We start from the raw sequence: 22,296 nt of genomic DNA, 5'->3' as shown, positions 1-22,296 counted from the left end.
ATTTTGGCTCAGGTCATGACCTCACAGTTCAATTCATACGATCAAGCCCCACTGTCAGCACAGAGCCTGCTTGCGTGCGCTCTGTCTCTCTCTCTCTCTCTCTCTCTCTCTCTCAAAACAAATAAACATAAAAAAAAAAAAAAGTTTCTGAGCAGGGAAGTGGATCTCAATTTAGGGCATTAAATTGAGACACTGTACACAGGAAGGAAATCCTAAGGACACCTTCACATTTTAAAAAAGCACAGAGAAATATATTAGTACATAGGTACAGATGCCCTTCCTTTTCGTAGAGGGCCTTGTGCAGTAACTTCCATTGGCTTCTCAGATCTTAAGCTAAAAGGGGATAAATCCTTGGTTGGTGGCATGGAGGGAACAACCAAAATGTAAACAGACCTGAAATCTACCCAGGTACGTGATCAAAAGCCAGGGGCTGCGATAGGCTTAGAGGATAGTGTTTACAGGGAGATAGGAGACCTCGGATCAGGAGACAGTGGGGAAGAGTGGAGGGAAGAATATGTCAGACAGCAAGTGAGAGCTCAGCAAAATGAGTTGGAACCTTGGGTGTATAGTTCAGTGATATCTTAAGCACGATTGAATCAAAGTTTCTGGAAGAGGCAAAAATATTGTCAGCTATCTCCTTGATTATTTTGTAGTAGCAGATAATCTCTTTAGTCCCTTCCCTCTTTTTACAGGCTAAAATGGAAAATCTTTTCTCATGCACAGAATGCTTTTATTTCTCTCTGTGTCTTTTAAGACTCGATTTTGCTAATACATTCTATCCAGCACTATAAAGCCAAGCTTGTTCTCATGACCATCCACTCTAATGAATGTGGGACAGATGAAGTAATAAGAACTTTGAAAGGGTGGTGATGGAAATAAGAGCATCTTTTTATATTTTCCAGGAACTGTATGCACAAAGAAGCCTGCTCAAGCCAATAGAGTAAAAGCATTGGATAATTTGATTTCTGAGCAGAGATTAGATAATTGTCATGGATGGGACTTTGGGAATGGTCACAGGAGATGAAGCATCATCCTGTTGAGATGGTCTTCAGGGAATATTGGGTGTATGTGAGTGTTATTTGGCTCCTGAGTCACAAAGCATGGGTTGTAGGGCTGGCCTTAGCCCAGGCTCCAGGAAAAATTATGTATTTATCCTTATAAATTATGGTATTCAGTATAACAATTGCCTTGATTTATGGCCATGCCTTCATGACCCCACTTTTGGAAATGGACTCCAAATCTGAGTTCCAAGCAGCTGTTTTATGTCTACCCACAGGAAGCCAATAAATAAATGATGTGGGGGTGGGTGAAATGGTTTGTGAATGCCCAAATCTGTTCTCTTGAGCATGCATTTTTGTTTGAAGAAAGAGTTGATTAGTTTGTGTTTAAGGGAGGGCAAAAAACACTCTAATGTAAGAAAATCAAATGTTGTATAGATATCCCCTCTCCAGTCACATGTGTGGCATTGATAAACTGTGGCTGTTGGTCTTTCCTTACTTTGCCATCTTCTCATCTGCTATGATTTGAGAAGGCTTAAGCCCAGGCCTAATGCTGAATCATTTCTGGCTGGTGCTGTGCACAAGGGGTTTGGAAATAAGTCACATACCCAGACCCAAGTGCTAGGAACCAAGTGACTACATCCAGGCTCCCATGTTGACCACAAATTCTTCCCTTTAAGCCAGGTCTGGGATAACTACTACCCAGAACTAACCTGGATACATGGGTGGCCCTGCAGCCAAAGTTCTATGTTGGCCCTTCCCTGTATGTTGGCCCAAATCCCAGAGGTGAACTATTACCCTGGTTTCCTCTCCTAAGTTCTTACTTCTTTCCTGATTACTTCTTACTTACTTTCTTCTCCTTCTAGAACTAGATTCCATCCATCCTTGTCCCTTCTCCCCACAAGCTGGGGTTTTCTGATGCCAGGTCATGGAATGATTATGCCATGGGACAGGGCACATTTGTCTAATTGGACCCTCATATTGAGTCCTGTTGATTTAATTCAGTGTTTCTCAACAGGAGTGGAACCACCCCTGAGGGATGTATTGGAAACTCAAGGGGGCATTTTTGATTGCCACAATTATTGGGAGGGGCACTAGTGGCATTTAGTGAGAGGGAACCAAGGATGCTATTGTGCAATTGTGTGCAGCACAGGCACCTTAACCAAGAAATGTTGTGTGTCCCGTATAACCTTCAAAAGTCACACTGGACATTTGTGTGCAAAAATCTGTTTATAATTGTCTGGATGTGGAATTCAGTCCCATTTTACTTGGAAATACAAGTTACTTTTGCATAGTGTTAATATACATGGAATTTTCCATACATGCCCTCTAAGCATTTTTAAAGAAAGAGAAGACTGTACTGTGTTTGGTTGAGAACTTTACCAGCAATAGTCATAATTTCAGAAAAGTTTCTCACTGACAGTGACATCATTCTTGGTATTTGAGTTGCCAACACACCTGTCTGTGTCTACATTTGTCTCTGCCACATTCACTGTGATCTCAAAGCAATGGACTAGTTTATTCTATCTTCTAGTTAGTCATCCCCAAGCATTAATATACTCTAATACATATTAAAATTTTATTACAAAATATTCCTCTTCTAACAGTATTTTTCTTTATTTTTATAGTTAGGATGTTATATTAAAAATATGTATATAGGTGGTTTATTATCTGTGAATTTCTTTTCATAGTAGTAAATGGGACTTAACAAAACATTCATTTAAAATTAGGTCATTGGCTTTCCACGCTACCCAGGGAGGGGTCTATAATGGTGTTGTTTTATGTTCCCATTGTAACTTAAAGGCGAACTTTCACAGTGTCTGGAGCCCTTGACGTCCAGCAAATGAAGGAGTAGGATGCCCTCAAATTCCTTGCAGCAGGAACCCAGTTAGGTGGTACCAACCTTGTGTTGGTATTCCAAATGGAACAGTACATCTACAAAAGGAAAAGTGATGGTATCTACATCATGAATCTGAAGAGAACCTGGGAGAAGCTTCTCTTGGCAGCTTGAGCCATTGTTGCCATTGAAAACCTGACTCAGGGGTGCATGGGTGGCTCAGTCGGTTAAGCATCCGACTTCAGCTCAGTTCATGAACTCACGGTTTGTGAGTTCGAGCCCCGTGTCAGTCTCTGTGCTGATAGCTTAGAGCCTGGATCTTGCTTCAGATTCTTTGTCTCCCTCTCTCTCTCTGCCCCTCCCCCACTCACACTCTGTGTCTCAAAAATAAACAAACATTTAAAAAAAAGAAAACCTGGCTCATGTCAGTGTCATATCATCCAGGAATACTGGCCAGCAAGCTGTGCTGAAGTTTGCTGCTGGAGCCACTCCTATTGCTGGCTGCTTCACTCCCAGAGCCTTCACTAACCAGATCCAGGCAACCTGCTGGGAGCTGAGATTTCTCGTGGTTACTAATCCAAGGACTGACCACCAGCCTCTCAGAGAGGTGTCTTATGTTAACCTGCCTACCATTGTTCTGTGTAACAGAGACTGTCCTCTGTGCTATGTGGACATTGCCATCCCTTGCAATAACAAGGGAGCTCACTCAGTGGGTCTGAAAATTGATGCTGACCTGGGGAGTTCTGTGCATGTGTGACACCATTTCCCATGAACATCCATGGAAGGTCATGCCTAATGTCTACTTATACAGAGATCCTGAAGAGATTGGAAAGGAAAAGCAGGCTGCTGCTAAAAAGGCTGTGACCAAAGAGGAATTTCAGGGTGAATGGACTACTCCAGCTCCTGAGTTTATGTGATTCAACTTGAAGTCACAGACTGGTCTGGGGGCATGCAGGTTTCCTCTGTCCCTATTCAGCAGTTCCCTACTGAAGACTGGAGCACTCAGTCTACCACTGAAGACTGGTCTGCAGCTCCCACTCCTCACGCCACTGAGTGGGTAAGAATAACCACTGAGTGGTCTTAAGCTGGTCTTCCACAAAGGCAAATAAAATGAAATAAGGTTGATGGAAAAGAAACAGTTTCTTTAAAAAACAAATTAGCTCATTGGCCTCATCAGATTAAGAATCCTTTGGGGCGCCTGGGTGGCTCAGTCGGTTGAGCATCTGACTTCGGCTCAGGTCATGATCTCACGGTCCTTGGGTTCGAGCCCCGCGTCAGGCTCTGTGCTGACGGCTCAGAGCCTGGAGATTGTTTCAGATTCTGTGTCTCCCTCTTTCTCTGACCCTCCCCTGTTCATGCTCTCTCTCTGTCTCAAAAATAAATAAACGTTAAAAAAAAAAAAATTAAAAAAAAAAAAAGAATCCTTGACCTCAGTGGATATTGCGGCACTGTCTGTTGAAAGCAAGAAAAGACTGAAGATGAGGTCAGTGCCTTCCCAGGGGAAGGCTGTGGCTGCCTATCAAGGGGTCTCATAGGTAGTATCCCCTTGACCACCTTCCAAATTTTATTGTTTATGCTCATCAGGATCTCAGAAGTTTCCAGAATTCAAGGTCACTTGAATCAGGCAAAACCATAAGTTTACTCAATAGTCAACTTACAAATTTACAGTGGGAGACATTTCTTCCCAGGGACTGAAGGTCTTATGTCCACTGTCCAAGGCAGCCAATCCTAGGAACAAAATGAACATGAATGCTGAACAAAGAGTGCAAAGGGTACTGAAGAGAGATCAGAAGAGACACTCCAATCCCCCAGCAGAGCATACTTCTCCAGCAGCCACGAAGGGCAGGGTCTCTCCTCTGCACAGTGCTTGGGTTTTCACTTTCTGTAGCCCAAGTTGATTACTTCCCCTTCTGGCCACACCGCCATCCACTTTCCACCCAGTCTTCCTCCAGGCAGTGTACAATTCAATTGATTAAATATCCTCTGCTAAATGACGTTCACATCCTGGACTTGGCTTCCTCTGATTACACCAAATCACCTATCTTGATTGGAGCTTTGTGAGGTCCACGCATTTTACAGTGTCTTGTTTTACTCCCACAGATGACTAATCATATCCCCATTGTCTGTGAATTTTACTAGTTCAACTCAGAAGGTGACCTTATGTCCCTAATCTCCAAATTCATGGAGAGGCAGACTTCCCACTGTTGCATCCATATCCTGGTGTCAGAAATGAGGGCTGAGGCTTTCTCAGACTCTTTTCCTGATCTGCATTAGTCCCTCTAGCTGGGACAGTTTTTCTGATTCTTATCTCAACTTGATAAAGAATAGTCCTGCCTCACTCCAGCTTCCCACTGATCCCTCTGCCCCCAGCCACCCTAGGTGGCAAACTTCTATAATAGATCAAGCTGGAGGCCACCCAAATTATGATAGTAACTGATTATGGGTCAGAATAAATAATACAGGCATGAGGGTATTTGTGGGATTTTTGGATTTGGGTTTATGGTTTGTTGCTTTTGAATATAGAGTGATTTCTGCTTACATAAACTGGTCAGATGGAATGATAAGCTGATTAACTGAACAGTTTAGTTAATTAAGAGATAGTATATATGAAATAGATGAACAATGATTCTCACAGAATTATTAATGAAATATGGTTAATTCAAAATCTAAATGAACTGTAATTATTTTCTCATTTTTCAGAAGAGTTCAGGGAAGCATTCTTGCCCCTCTGTACCTTTCATGACTGTATTATGGACTGAAGTAATGTTTCCTCCAGCTTTTCATCTCAATCACCCAAACCCTCTCAAGTCCCTATTAGTGTTCTCTGTACTCTTTCACTTTCCAGAGTTGAAACTTTAACTATTATATTTGCATCAGTAAGAACCTCACTTATTTATTTATATTAAAGTTAGTTAACATACAGTATAGTATTATTGGTTTTAGGAGTAGAACCCAGTGATTCATCACTTACTTATAACACCCAATGCTCATTCCAGCAAGTGTCCTCCTTCATGCTCATCACCCATTTAATCCATCTGCTCCCCCCTCCGGCAACCCTCAGTTTATTCTCTGTATTTAAAAATCTCTTACGGTTTGCCTTCCTCTGTGTTTTTACCTTATTTTTCTTTCCTTTACCCTATGTTGATCTGCCGTGTTTCTTAAATTCCACATGTGAGTGAAATCATATGATATTTATCTTTCTCTGACTGATCTATGTCTCTTAGCATGATAATACTCTAGTTCCATCCACGTTGTTACAAATAACAAGATTTCATTCTTTTTGATCACCGAGTAATATTACGTTATATATATATATATATATATATATATATATATATATATATACACACACACACACACATACACACACACCATATCTTTATCCATTCATCAGTTGATGGACATTGGGCTCTTTCCATAATTTGGCTAGTGTCAGTAGTGCTGCTATAAACATTGGGGTGCATGTGCCCCTACAAATCAGCATTTTTGTATCCTTTGGAAAAATATCTAGTAGTGCAATTGCTGGGTCATAGGGTAGCTCTATTTTTAACTTTTTGAGGAAACTGTACTGTTTTTTTCCCCCAGAGTGGCTATACCAATTTGCATTCCCACCAACAGTGCAAACGTGTTTCCTTTTCTCCACAGCCTCACCAACATCTGGTTTCCTGAGTTGTTTATTTTAGCCCTTCTGACAGATGTGAGGTCATATCTCATTGTGTTTTTGATTTGTATTTCTCTGATGATGAGTGATGTTGAGCCTCTTTTCATGTCTCTGTTAGCCACCTGGATGTCTTCTTTGGAAAAGTGTCTATTCATGTCTTCTGCCCATTTCTTCCCTGGATTTTTTTTGGGGGGTGTTGAATTTGATAAGTTCTTTATAGAGTTTGAATACTAACCCTTTATCTGATATGTCATTTTCAAATATCTTCTCCCATTCCATCAGTTGCCTTTTAGTTTTGTTGATTGTTTCCTTCATGGTGCAGAAGCTTTTTATCTTGATGAGGTCCCAATAATTCATTTTTGCTTTTATTTCCATTGCCTCTGCAGACATAACTAGTAAGAAGTTGCTGCGGCCAAGGTCAAAGAGATTGCTGCCTGTTTTCTCCTGTAGGATTTTGATGGTTTCTTGTCTCACATTTAGGTCTTTCATCCATTTTGGATTTATTTTTGTGTATGGTGTAAGAGAATGGTCCAGTTTCATTCTTCTGCACATTGCTGTCCAGTTCTCCCAGCACCATTTGCTAAAGAGACTGTCTTTTTTCCAATGGATACTTTCCCCGCTTTGTCAAAGATTAGTTGGCCATATATTCTGGGGTCCATTTCTGGGTTCTCTGATCTGTTCCATTGATCTATGTGTCTGTTTTTGCACCAGTACCGTACTGTCTTGATGATTACAGCTTTGTAATACAGCTTGAAGTCTGGAATTGTGATGCCTCCAGCTTTGATTTTCTTTTTCAACATTACTTTGGCTATTCAGGGTCTTTTCTGGTTCCATATGAATTTTACAATTGTTTGTTCTAGCTCTGTGAAGAATGCTCGTGTTATATTTTTAGAGATTGCATTGAATGTATAGATTGCTTTGCATAGTATCAATATTTTAACAATATTTGTTCTTCCAATCCAGGAGCATGGAATATTTTCCCATTTTTGGGGGGTCTTCTTCAATTTCTTTCATAAGCTTTCTATAGTTTTCAGCGTAGACATCTTCTACCTCTTTGGTTAGCTTTACTCCTAGGTATCTCGTGGTTTTTGGTGAAATTCTTAATGGGATCAATTCCTTGATTTCTTTTTCTGCTGCTTCATTATTGGTGTATAGAAATGCAACTGATTGATTTTATATCCTGTGACTTTGCTGAATTCACATATCAGTTCTAGAAATTTTTTGGTGGAGTCTTTTGGGTTTTCCATACAGAGTATTATGTCATCTGCAAAGAGTGAAAGTTTGACTTCTTCTTTGTCAGTTTGTATGCCTTTTATTTCTTTTTGTTGTCTGATTGCTGAGACTAAGACTTCCAGTGCTATGTTGAATAATAGTGGTGAGAGTGGACACCCTTGTTATGTTCCTGACCTTAGGGGGAAAGCTCTCAGATTCTCCCCGTTGAGAATGATATTTGCTGTGGGACTTTCACATATGGCCTTTATGATGTTGAGGTATGTTCTTTCTACCCCTACTTTCTTCAGGGTTTTTATCAAGAAAGATGCTGTATTTTGTCAAATGCTTTTCCTGAATCTATTGACAGGATCGTGTAGTTCTTATCCTTTCTTTTATTAATGTGGTATATTATGTCGATTGATTTGCAAATATTGAACCAGACCTGCAGCCCAAGAATAAATCCCACTTGATCATGATGAGAAATTCTTTTAATGTGCTGTTGAATTCAATTTGCTAGTATCTTGTTGAGAATTTTGCATCCAGTTTCACCAGGGATATTGGCCCCTAGTTCTCCTTTTTAGTGTGATTTTGTCTGGTTTTGGAATCAAGGTAATGCTGGCTTCATAGAATGAGTTTGGAAGCTTTCCTTCCATCTCTATTTTTTGGAACAGTTTGAGAAGAATAGGCATTAATTCTTCTTTAACTGTATGGTAGAATTCCCCTGTGAAGCCATCTGGTCCAGAACTCTTGTTTGTTTGGAGATTTTTGATAACTGATTCAGTTTCTTTGCTGGTTAGAGGCCTGTTCAAATTTTCTGTTTCTTCTGTTTCAGTTTTGGTAGTGTGTGAGTCTCAATAATTTGTCCATTTATTTCAGATTTTCCAGTTTGTTGGCATGTAATTTTTCATAGTACTCTCTTATAATTGTATTTCTTTGGTGTTGGTTGTGATCTCTCCTCTTTGATTCATGATTTTATCTATTTGGGTCCTCTCCCTTTTCTTTTTGATAAGTCTGGCTAGGGGAAGAACCTCACTTTAACCTCTCTATAGCTTCAGCTCATTCTTTCATTAAGTTTGTTGATTTAATATAGAGAAGCCTCCCCCACCAAATCAAGAATTTATGTTAGTGTATTTCTGTAAGGCTTTAATTTAATGTCTTCCATTCTTCTCCATTAGAAGAAGATGACAGTAAATATAGCACAAGCTCATAATTTTCCTAAGAGTTTTTAAATATAGGATGAACATTAAACTGAAAGAGAAGTGTAAGAAATATCTGAAATTGTACTGCATTTATTCATTCATTTAATTATTCATTACATGAACATTTATTAAGCATCCATCATGTGGCAGACACTATATTAGGAAATAGAAATAGCAAGATAGCAAGTCATAGCTCCAATTTTCTCAAGGAGCTCCACAGTTTAAAAAAGGAGAGACACATATGTAAAAATAAAATTTCAACTCAGTGTAATGGGTATTACTATGGAAGTTTGATGAAAGCTCAGTGGTAGCACAAAAAAAATAAAGGACCAACTCTACCTAAGGAGAAAATTTTCCCAAGGAGGAAGGTAGCCTCCACAGAGGAAGATACTTATACTGAGTTTTGAAAGAGAGGTAGACATTTTCCCACTAGACACAGAAAAGAGGGATATTTCAGACAGAAGAGCATGTGCTAATGTACAGAGGCAAGTAACAATAATGCAGCTTCTGGGGACTGGAAACAGTTTCATGGGTCTGGTGCCTAAGACAAGACCTCATAAAGATGAAGCTGGAAGGGCTAGATCCTAAATGGTCTTGAATGCCCTAACAAAGGGTTTGGATTCATTTATTTGGTAGTGGGCAGTAATTGATGAGTGCTAAACAGGGAAGTGACACAATCATATCCGTGTTAGGTAAGATCACAATGGATTCTATGTGGATGGATATGTGGCAAGACCGGAGGTAAGAAGTATAACTGAAATAGGTGGCTGGCCACTGAAGATTTATGATTCAGCGATTCAAGATTCTACAGTATTGAGTGGATTCTGGGAAGCCTTTGCTTCACCAGGGTCGACCTATCCCAGCTCTCTCCAAGTGGAGCCATGTGACCAGTTTTTGCTAAAAGAATGTGAGTTAAAGTGTGTAGGTCATTTTGAGCCAAGGGGGTTAAGTGAATCTATCCCATACAGTTTTCACTTCCACAGAAAACCTGAAGACCTCATGTTGAAAATGGTTTTATCACAAGATGGAAGGAACCTGAATGCTTGAGTCAGAAAAGGGGTGCCCAGGAGAGTCACCCAGCCAATTACACTTATGTTGAACTTCACGTGAGTAAAAAAAAAGTTGTGTGTAGTAAGCCTCAGAGATATAAATATCATTAAAAAAATACCTTTTGGAGGCAAAGGAATTAAAAGCAAAAATGAACTACTGGGACCTTATGAAGATAAAAAGCTTCTGCAGAGCAAAGGAAACAACCAACAAAACTAAAAGGCAACCAACGGAATGGGAAAAGATATTTGCAAATGACATATCGGACAAAGGGCTAGTATCCAAAATCTATAAAGAGCTCACCAAACTCCACACCCGAAAAACAAATAACCCAGTGAAGAAATGGGCAGAAAACATGAAACTTCTTTAGACACTTCTCTAAAGAAGACATCCGGATGGCCAACAGGCACATGAAAAGATGCTCAACGTCGCTCCTTCAGGGAAATACAAATCAAAACCACACTGAGATATCACCTCACGCCAGTCAGAGTGGCCAAAATGAACAACTCAGGAGACTATAGATGCTGGCAAGGATGTGGAGAAACGGGAACCCTCTTGCACTGTTGGTGGGAATGCAAACTGGTGCAGCCACTCTGGAAAACAGTGTGGAGGTTCCTCAGAAAATTAAAAATAGACCTACCCTATGACCCAGCAATAGCACTGCTAGGAATTTACCCAAGGGATACAGGAGTACTGATGCATAGGGGCACTTGTACCCCAATGTTTATAGCAGCACTCTCAACAATAGCCAAATTATGGAAAGAGCCTAAATGTCCATCAACTGATGAATGGATAAAGAAATTGTGGTTTATATACACAATGGAATACTACATGGCAATGAGAAAAAATGAAATATGGCCTTTTGTAGCAACGTGGATGGAACTGGAGAGTGTGATGCTAAGTGAAATAAGCCATACAGAGAAAGACAGATACCATATGGTTTCACTCTTATGTAGACCCTGAGAAACTTAACAGAAACCCATGGGGGAGGGGAAGGAAAAAAGAAAAAGAGGTTAGAGTGGGAGAGAGCCAAAGCATAAGCGACTCTTAAAAACTGAGAACAAACTGAGGGTTGAAGGGGGTGGGAAGGAGGAGAGGGTGGGTGATGGGTATTGAGGAGGGCACCTTTTGGGATGAGCACTGGGTGTTATATGGAAACCAGTTTGACAATAAATTTCATATATTGAAAAAAAAAATAAATGTATATAGAAAAAAAAATACCTTTTGAGTTACCCTGACTAATACAGGAAGAGTATTAGGAGATGTTTGTGATACTTGAGGTAAAATAGAGACTTTGCATGTTATATGCTGAAGTATAGGAGCCCTTGAAGAAGATTAAGTGGAAGATGGAAGAAAAAGGATAATAATTTATAGATAATGTTAAGAAAACAGGAGACAGGATCCAGAGCGCAGGAAGCAATAGCTCCTTCAACAGGAGAAGGGAAGGAGCGATATCTATTTAAAACAAGAGGAAAACACTGCTAAAGGTAAGCAGTAAGAAACTGCCTACTAGTGACATTTTCTCTGTGTAGTAGGAGGTAAAGACATCTGCTGAGAAAGTGAAAGTATGGCAGTAAGAGTTTTGAGGAGCAAGAGAGCTGTGCAGAGATATTTAACAAGTGAAAGACACCAGCCCACATGGTTGAATGAATTTTCTTCAGCCCAGCTCATCATTCTAGGAGTAGGGGTCAAAAAGGTGGATTTTAGGATTAATCCAAGATTAAAGGATTGCAGAGTAGGTGCAATGCAAAACAAAGGAATGATGGAAATGACCCAGTAAGTCTGGATGGGTTTCAGTACTGTTACCAAGGACCCAACAATAATTCAGTGGCTCAAACAAGATAGAATCTTCCCATTCTGGGTACACTGGAGTAAACATAGTCCACACAGGATGCAGGGAATAAAAACCTGGATAGATGGGATATAGCAGCTTTTTCAAGGACTCTGAAAATTAAATAGTAGCTGGTGGTTGGGGGAAAGGACTAGAATTTGAAGTACCATCAAACTGGTGGTGAGTTTATTATCCTTTCCTTCCAATATATCAGGGTGAACTGTAAGCAACACAAAACTTGGAGGTGGGCATCTGCACAGACAGAGCTCCAGGAGAAGCTATCTATTTCTGGCCCCCAAAGCATGGAAGTCTCCTAATTCTCAAATGTGGGAAACCCCTGCCCCTTATCTTTTCTTCATTCTTTCATACCCCACCCTCTAAGAAATCCCATAACAGCAGTGGCAGTGACAGCAACTGTAGTGACAACTGGCCTGCAGGATTCTAAAATGCTGAGGGAGGGGAACCTTCCTCTCTGATTAGAAGAGCTGTGATTCTCAGAGGGTTAGACAAACCCCCATTACTTTTTATCTTCTCTGTGTTATCATACTGGTTAGCCCTGAACATCATTGTAATTACAAAAAGTGTGCAACATAGTGGATAAATATAACCCAAATTCTTGCTGGATAACTCCAGGTAACCAGAAAGTACTGAAGAAATTACCATAGGGAGGATATTGGAAAAGCCCTATAAAGTTGCTTATGAACTCATTTCCAAGTATACACACATGGATCTAACCCTAAACAGCATGCCAGAGACTGTAAGAACTAATCTACAGAATTAACCACTGCCAGGGTCCCAAACTATCCACTGGGTGGTGCACATGCAAGACAGATCTGAATAGCACTGAGAAATCTTTGCAATTAGACATTATATTGAAGCCACAGAGAGCTGGTTGGAACGTGTACCTGAACCCAACTGGATTGGTTGTCTGTTAAAACAAAACAAATACCCAGAATCCCATAATATAATATTCAAAATGTCCAAAATACAATCCAAAAATAATCAACACATAAAGAACTAGGAAAATCTCAACCCTGTGTGGTAAAAGATAATCAATATATGCCAATGCCAAGATGACACACATTATCTGATAATGAAAGCAACTATTATGAAAATACTCCAAAAAGTAAAGGCAAACACTCTTAAATATAAAAAGCTAAAAAGTCTCAGCAAATAAATTAAAGATATAAAGAAGAAACAAAGGGCAATTTTAGAATTAAAAAACACAAAATTGTAAAACAAAAACTAAATGGGCCCAACATCAGTAGAGAGATGGCAGAGGAAAGTATAAGTGAACTTGAAGACAGATCAGTAGAATTTACCCAAAGTGAATGAGAGAGGAGACAGATTTTTTTTTTAAGAATAGAGTTTCACACACCTGTGAAATAATAACAAATGATCTAGCATTGATGTCATCAGAGTCCCACAGGGAAGGATAGAAGTGGAGTGTAGAAAAAGTATTTGAAGAAATGATGGCTAAAAATTCCCAAATTTTGTCAAAGGCATAAATCTACAGACTCAAGGAGTTCAGAAAACCTCAACAGGATAAACCCAAAGAATTCTGTGCCCAGACATATTGTTAGCAAACTTATAAACTAACCACAAAGAAAAACACTTGAGGGTGCCCAGAGGAAAAGGACTTATTATTTAAAGGCAGACAATAATTTGAATAACTATAGAATTCTTACTAGAGACTATGGAGGACAGAAGGAAGTGGAACAACATTCATAAAATGCTAGGAAAAAAACACTGAAACCAGAATTCTATATCCAATAAAACAACCTTTAGGAAGGAAGATGAAATAAAGACATTCTCTCTCTTTTTTTATTTATTTTTACTTTTTTTATATTAAACATAATTTATTATTGAATTGGTTTCCATACAACATCCAGTGCTCATCCTAACAGTGCCCTCCTCAGTGCCCATCACCCACTTTTACCTCTCTCCTACCCCCCCTCCATCAACCCTCAGTTTGTTTCTCAGTATTTGTCTCTTATGGTTTGCCTCCCTCCCTCTCTGTAACTTTTTGTTCCCCCTTCCCCTCCCCCATGGTCTTCTGTTAAGCTTCTCAGGATCCACATGGGAGTGAAAACACATGGTATCTGTCTTTCTCTGCCTGACTTATTTCACTTAGTGTAATACCCTCCAGTTCTATCCACATTGCTGCAAATGGCCAGATTTCATTCTTTCTCATTGCCAAGTAGTGTTCCATTGTATATATAAACCACATCTTCTTTATCCATTTGTCAGTTGATGGACATTTAGGCTCTTTCCATAATTTGGCTGTTGTTGAAAGTGCTGCTATAAACATTGGGGTACAAGTGCCCCTATGCATCAGTACTCCTGTATCCCTTGGGTAAATTCCTAGCAGTGCGATTACAGGGTCATAGGGTAGATCTATTTTTAATTTTTTGAGGAACCTCCACACTGTTTTCCAGAGCAGCTGCACCAGTTTGCATTCCCACCAACAATGCAAGAGGGTTCCCTTTTCTCCACATTCTCTTTAGCATCTATAGTCTCCTGATGTGTTCATTTTAGCCACTCTGACTGGCATAAGGTGGTATCTCAGTGTGGTTTTGATTTGTATTTCCCTGATGATGAGTGATGTTGAGCATCTTTTCATGTGTCTGTTGGCCATCTGGATGAAAGACATTCTCGATGAAGGAAAACTAAGAGCAAGCAGACCTACCCAAAAATAATTGCTAAAGAAAATCCTTCAGACTGAAGGAAAATGTTACTAGAAGGAAACCCATCAGAAATGAAGAGAAAGCAAGGAAATAGCAAATATATAAGTAAATATGAGTATTCTCGTCTTGAGTTCTTTAAAATACTTTTCTAAAGCAAAAATTAGAAAATATCTAAAACTGAACAAAAATGAAAATGCAACATATCATAATATGTGGATGCAATTAAAGCATTGCTTAGAGAAATATTTATAGCATTAAATGTTTTATTGGCAAAGATGAAAGTTCTCAAATCAATATTCTAAACTCCACCTTGAGAAACTTAAAAATGATGAGTAAAATAAAACTCAAATAAGCAGGATAGAAAAAATAAATATAAGAGCAAAAAAATCAATGAAATTGAAAACAAGACCAACAAAAAAAAATCGGTGAGATCAAAACCTCAATAAAATTGATCAATCTTTAGCCAGAGAGGAGAGAAATTGCCACTATCAGGAATGAAAGAGAGGATATGACTATAGACCCTGCAGACATTAAAAGAATAAGTTTGGGTGGCTCAGTTGGTTGAGTGTCTAACTTTGGCTCAGATAATGACCCCATGGTTCATGAGTTGTAGCCCCTCATCTGACTCACTGCTATCAGCACAGAGCCCGCTTCAGATCCCCTGTCCCCCTCTTTCTCTGCCCCTCCCCCACTTGCACACTCTCAAAAATAAACATTTTAAATAAATAAATAAATAAATAAATAAATAAATAAATAATAAGGGAATACAGTGAAGAACAACTCAACACACAAATTTTCAACAACTTAGGTGAGATGGACTAACTTCTTTAACCTACATAGTACTATAGCTATTAAAGAGATAAATTCATAGTTTAAAATCTTCCAAAGAAGAAAGCTCCAAGCCCAGGCAGTTTCACTGGTGAATGTGCAAAATGTTTAAAGAAGAATTAATATTATTTCTACACAATTTCTTCCAGAAAACAGAAGAGGGGTAACACTCCCCAGCTTACTTTATGAGGCTAGCATTATCTTGATATAAAAACCAAACAAAGTTAGTACTGGAAAAGAAAACTAGAGGTGAATATACTCCATTATCAGAGACATAAAAATCCCAACAAGATATTAGCAAATTGAATCCAGTAATATATAAAAAGAATAATATACCAGAATCAAGGGAATTTATCCTGTTAATGTGATGTTGTTCAATATCTCAAAGTCATTCAATGTCATCTATCATATTAATATCAAAAAAGATGAAAAGGCAAACCACAGACAGAAGATCTTTGCAAAATAAAACATGTATCTGACAAAGGACTTATATTCAGGATATATTTTAAAAACTCTCAAGACTTGACAGAGACAAATTGAACAAAAGATTTGAGCAAATATTTTACCAGAAAAAGTATATTGATGGCCCACAAGCTCATGAAGAGATGTACCAAATCATTAGCCATTAGGAAAATGCAAATTAGGGGCGCCTGGGTGGCGCAGTCGGTTAAGCGTCCGACTTCAGCCAGGTCACGATCTCGCGGTCCGTGAGTTCGAGCCCCGCGTCGGGCTCTGGGCTGATGGCTCAGAGCCTGGAGCCTGTTTCCGATTCTGTGTCTCCCTCTCTCTCTGCCCCTCCCCCGTTCATGCTCTCTCTCTTCCCAAAAATAAATAAACGTTGAAAAACAAAAAAAAAATTAAAAAAAAAAAAAAAGGAAAATGCAAATTAACAGTTTACTCAGTATGGTGGCTGAAATTTAAATACTGACAATATTAAGCTTTGGTGAATGTAGAGCAACTGGAGTCCTCATATATCACAAGCAAGAATGTAAAATGTAGAACCACTTTGAAAGTCAGTTTAGCAATTTTTTAAAAAGTTAAGCATATACTTACCATATGGTTCAGCAATTTCCCAGATATCTACCCAAGAAAAATGCAAACACATTGTCACAAAACTGGTATATGAATATTTACAGCATAAGCATTTATAATAGTCATAAATGTAACCATATAAATGTCCAACATCTAGTGAATGGATAATCAAAATACAGCATATCCACACAATGGGCTATTACTCAGTAATTAAGAGGAATGAGCTACTGGTACACATAACAACATGGATGAATCTCAAAAACACCGTGCTAAATGGAAGAAATTAGTCACAACAAGCAACATACTATATGATTCCATGTATATGAAATTGTAGAAAAGGTAAAACTACAACGACCTGAAGCAGACCAGTGGTTCCCTGGGGCAAGCATAGACTGCAAAAGGGCAGAAGGAAACTTTTTGTGGGTAATAGAAGTATTCTAAACTGGATTTGGGGTGGGGGGGGTGTATGGATGCACATATATATGCAATTTACCAAAGTTCATCAAGCTATACACCTAAAATGAATGAATATTATATGTTAATCATGCCACAATGCAGATAGACAAATAAAAGTGAAGATTAAGTAAGGAAGTTTTCACACAAATAAAACTTCAGTGCCAGCAGCTGTGAACCAAAAGAAACACTAGAAAGTTCTTCAGGCTGAAAGAAAATGATCTCAGAAGGTAGCATGAAAGGGCACTGGAAAGGGTAAATACATGGTTAAATATAAAAGAATATTGACTGTTTACATCAGAACAATAATAGATGCATATGTAGAAGTAAGATACATGACAAGAATAGCACAAATTGTGGTGGGCACTAAATACAGTTAAACTGTTGCAAAAGTCCTTGCCTCATTTAGGGAGTGGTAAAATCAAGAGTACTCATTTAAGGTAGACTATAACACATCAAGGATGCTTATTGTAGTGTCTGTAACAACTAAGAGAACTATGTAAGATGTATAACTATAAAGTGAACAGAGAAAAATGGAATAATAAAAAATGTTTTCATAATGCAAGAGAAGGCAGGAAATGAGAAAAAAAAGGAACAAAGCACAAGAGAACAAATAACAAGGTGTTAGACTCAAACTCTACCATTAATTATTAATAATTTTAAATGTCAGTAGTCTATAATCCAATTAAAAGACAGTTTGTCAGACTGCATTTAAAAAACACAAAACCCAGCTATATGCTATTTATTCACCAGAGTCACACATTAAGTAAAAAGAGGATGTTTGAAAATAAAAGGATGAGAAAAGATCTACTACATAAACACTCATTAAAGTAAATCTGACAAAATTAAATATCAGCAAAGTGCACTTGGAGGTAAGAAGTATTACTAGAGACTAAAAGGGATATTTCGTAATTATGGGAAGACATTTTAAAATACTACCCATTTCTAGCTTCCTTTCTTGTGTTAAGTGCCATAATTATCTAATAATAGAGTAACTACCTTCTGGTAAGATGATGATTCCAAAATATCTTGTCATTTCAAGCACAAAAATATCATGAAGCCGGTTTTTAAAAAACTATTGCCCATCCATGCATCACATTAGACTTTTAAGAATGGCACCTTTGAAAATGTTGGGACTGTTATATTTGCTGATCACCAAGGGTTTTATTTGTACCTATAGCATTAACATGTGGAGAAATACTCACTGTATCTGTTCTATTTAATAGTCTATTTCCTCTTTATTCTTCTGAAGTCATGGGTAATAAATTCACTCAAAAAAACAGGAGTTAGTTAGCACTGTCCAAACAGACTAGTTTCATCAGCTTAATGAAAATAGTTTGGAAAAAGATGAGACCTTCAACAGCTGTTATGTGTCTTGATCAGAGTTCAGTCATTACCTGTCTTTAAAAAAAACTTTAACTTCATGTTCAGCTATTTTCTTTTTCCGGGTCCACACCTAGCTTCTAATGTATCCTTAAATAGAAAGCAATGAATGTAAAGCTATAGAACTTTGTATTAATGTCAGGTTCTGTTACTATTTTTCACCAGACTCTGAATGTCATCATTCAGAAACCACATATGGCTCAGTGAGGTGCTTTTGTTCATAAAAACCCTTTGGTTTTTCTCAGTGAGCAGTAGCCAGAGGTAGAGACACTCTCTAAACATTGAACCAGGAGCTATTCAGGTAGGACACTGTGTAGGGTAAGCAGAACATGTCCATCATTCAACAACTTCATTTGAATGAGGACCAGCAACAAAACAACAACAAAATGGAGGGGCAGTCATGTCTAAGCTTTGATGTGTTATAAGCTGGTCAAAGCAAAATTAACTGTATGGCACACTGAGATTGGAAGATTTGGGGAGATGTGGCCAGGGTGCAGGGCTCTCAGAGGAGGAGGAGCTAAGATTTCTGAATGATGGAGCAAGAAAGAGCTAGGGAGGGGAGCATAAAAACCTAGGCCTCACTTGCCTCCCTGTTTTTGCCTCCGACCAATACTCCCTGTGGGTCAAACACAACTGGAAAGCAAAAGGCAAGTTGGGGCAGCCTCTCCAAGTGCAAAGCAAGATGGAGAAAGGTATAGATGGCATCTGGATGGGCATAGGAAGCTATCTAGCACAGGAGGCTGCTGCAACTGTCTAGATAACAACCACCTACTGAACTTGAATCTCCATTCTGCCATAAACTGTGTGCTCTATGACATTGTGAAAACCATTTAACTGGTCTGAGCCACAGTGTCCTATTCTGTTAAAATGTGGGGGAATATAGCTACCTCTCAGAGTTATTGTGAGGATAAGGCTAATACTTGTAACATTTAGTGCAGTGCCTGGCACAGAGTAAGAGCTAGACAAATGATGTTACCTTCCCTTCTCCATTAAATATATTCTCTGCTTGTCTAGAGATCTTTCTTTTTAATGTTAGCATGCTTTAGAAAAATCCTCTTATTCCTAAAGACCCAAGGGAAGTGTCAGGATCATTCCTATGTCAGATACATTACAGTAATAATTGCCTTGGTCAGGGTACTATTTAAGCAGAAAAACATCTTTTATTCTTGAGAAATGTTGCATACACTACAAGGGACTAATTTGGCCCTTAGCAAATAATTCAATATAAGCTCCCACTTATTTACCAGAAGCAGCAGTTTATTTCCTAGGACTGCTAGACACTGGCATCAGCTGTACCCTATTTGTTTGTGTCAGGTAATGAGATGCTCTGCATGCAGAACACTTTCATTTGGGGAGGCTCAGAAGATTTGCCATAAGCCAATTGTTCATTCCAAGGATTAGAAGAGCATTTTTTATCGTAAATTGCACACCAATTTGCAATGTCATTTCCAAGTTCTGATGGAAAGTCTATAATGTATTCCTATAATCATCTAATGTTTTTATCTATGATCCCTCAAGCTGGAATATTTTCTGCCATTCCATTCACCCAGATTAATTCCAAAACAATGATGTTTGCCCTGCTGGCAAGGCCTCCAGAGGAGTATAGACCATGCCCAGGCTGCAGGCTTCCCCTGTGGGGTGCTCTGATGACAAGGGAAAAAATGAAGGTATTGAATGCAGTATGGAGAAAGGCTCACAAAATGATACTAATGCTTCTGTGTATATCCACTTTCCACTTTACCCAGCAACCTCACAGCCACTATGTTGATTGATGATTACCTCCTTGTTTTTTACAAATGAGAAAACTGACACTCCAAGATCTAAGCAGCTTGCTTCCACAAGTTGGGTTGACACAAGGATTAGAATACAGAACTTCCTATTCTAAAGTACTTGTCCGGTGATGAAAACGTAAGCTTACATCCTAGAGTAACCTGCTGACTGTGTGCTGTCTGTAAAGCAATAAGACAAGGCCACCAGAGCTTCACCAGTAAAAAAGAAAGCAGACTTTAGAGTTTATTTATTGGCCTGACAAAAAGACACTCATCAGTTAAAAAAAAAAAAAATCATTGACTAGTTTGCTAAGGGGGAAAAGTCAGAATTTTGTAAGTGCTTTAGAAAAGTGGAAGAGATTCAAGATGTTTATGCTAATTAAGGATTGGAAACTAATACTCTGATAGAATGGAGCCAGTCCAAAGGTCTTATGTGATTGGTTAAAACAAGTGCCATTGCTCAGTTAGTTAAGCGTCCAACTTCAGCTCAGGTCATGATCTCACCATTTGTGAGTTCAAGCCCTGCATTGGGCTCTGTGCTGACAGCTCAGAGCCTGGAGCCTGCTTCGGGTTCTGTGTCTCCCCCTCTCTCTCTCCTCCCCTGTTCATGCTCTGTCTCTCTCTTTCTCTCAAAAATAAATAAACATTAAAAAAAATTAAAACAAGTGCCATTGTTCATTGGTCTGGAGAGCCTTCAGCTGGATCCAGTAAGGGTCTGGAAGGTGGGGGGGGGGGGGGTAGTCACTAGAAGTTAATATTCCTTTTTCACCTTCAGCTGGTCACAGTAGTTAAGCACAGCATTCAGTTTTGACATCTCAAACTCCCAAACTCCTCAAACATTCATCAGAATCACACCAATGGCTTGCTGAAACATTGCTGGGCCCAACCCAAGTTTCTGATTCAGTAGGTTTGGCTTAAAGTCTTAGAACCTGTATTTCTAACAAGTTCCCCAATGAAGCTTTGCAGCTGGTCCAGGGTCCATGCTTTGAGAATGACTGTCCTACTAGATACATAATGCCGAAAGGGGGTAGTTTTAATTTTAAACCTCATTGACATCAACCTCCTCTTTAAGATCTAACTACCAGATGACTCTCTCAAAGAGGTCTCTCCTGACAATGACTTTCATATTCTACTTATGGAAGACCTGCCTTTTCTTCCAACAGTAGTTCTCAAAGGAGGGAACTATTTTTATGGGGGAGGAGGGAATGAAGAAATTGTTCATGGAATCCAAAGTCAACACAACTTTTACCACAACTTCACACCCTGTATCTTTTCATTTCCCTTCCTTGGGAAGAATCAGTACTGACTTGTTTGACTCGTCTTTAAAAAAAAAAAAAAAAGATAGCATTACATGCATTGAATGTGTCTCATGACATTTAGAGTTTGCTTGCATTGAATGTGTCTCATGACATTTAGAGTTTGCTTTTTGTTACCCCACCTTGCCTGATCAATAATCACATTTTTCTATGCTCATAACTTTATCCTGTCTCATTTTTGGTCAGTGTATAATCTGATTTATTTCTGCTATGACTCAGCCAGATAGTTTTCCAAACTTACAGTTCTCCTTGTAAAAATCCAATGTTCTCCAGTTATACCTTCTTTGTTCCTTTGTTGGGCATATATCTCTCAGTGCCCCATGGAAGTTATTTGTGTACTGGTTTGTGTCTTCCAGTGGATTGGTGTCTGTGGAGAGAAGGGACTAATTATAAAGCTTTGTTTTTCTCATACCACCAATCCAGGCCCTGCTCATAATACATGCTCAACAAACATTAGTTTGGATTCGTTGGCAGTTTTAAATCAGTTATGCCTTTACTGATTCTTTTTTATTCACATAAGTAAAATTTATATTTTTGGCATATTTCTGATTCATAGAGACAGATAACCACCACCACCATTAATATACAGAAGCGTTCCATAAACTTTTCACATATGCTTCCCCTTTGTATTCAGAACTCCTCTTTTGTGCCTGGGCTGCTCAGTCGGTTCAGTGTCCAACACTTGATTTCAGCTCAGCTCAGGTCATGAGCCTAGGGTTGTGAGATCGAGCCCCATGTTGGGGTCCGTGCTGAGTATGGAGCCTGCTTGGGATTCTCTCTCTCTCTCTCTCTCTCTCTCTCTCTCTCTCTCTCTCTCACTCTCTCTCTCTCTCTCTCCCTCTGCACATCTCCCCCATTCATGCTCTTGCTTTCTCTCTAAAACAACAAAAACAAACTCCCCTTTCCTTTAGTCCTTGGCAACTACCGGTCAGCTCTTTGTCCCTATAGTTTTGCTCTTTTCTGAATGCCATATAAAGGTGATCATGCAGTATGTAGCCTTTGGATTTGGTTTGGTTTCACTTAGAAAAATGCTTATGAAAGTC

The 22,296-nt window shown here is 39.0% G+C and overlaps 1 pseudogene; it reads left to right on the top strand.

Moving 5' to 3' along the window:
* Positions 1-3,241: 3,241 nt before the first annotated feature.
* LOC123610339 lies at positions 3,242-3,919 on the top strand (annotated as a pseudogene).
* Positions 3,920-22,296: the final 18,377 nt, after the last annotated feature.

The sequence above is a fragment of the Leopardus geoffroyi genome, chromosome C2, assembly GCF_018350155.1.
Source record: "Leopardus geoffroyi isolate Oge1 chromosome C2, O.geoffroyi_Oge1_pat1.0, whole genome shotgun sequence".
Taxonomy (NCBI): Eukaryota; Metazoa; Chordata; class Mammalia; order Carnivora; family Felidae; genus Leopardus; species Leopardus geoffroyi.
The sequence above is the reverse complement of the archived record's forward strand: the minus strand, read 5'-3'. Positions and strand labels throughout refer to the sequence as shown.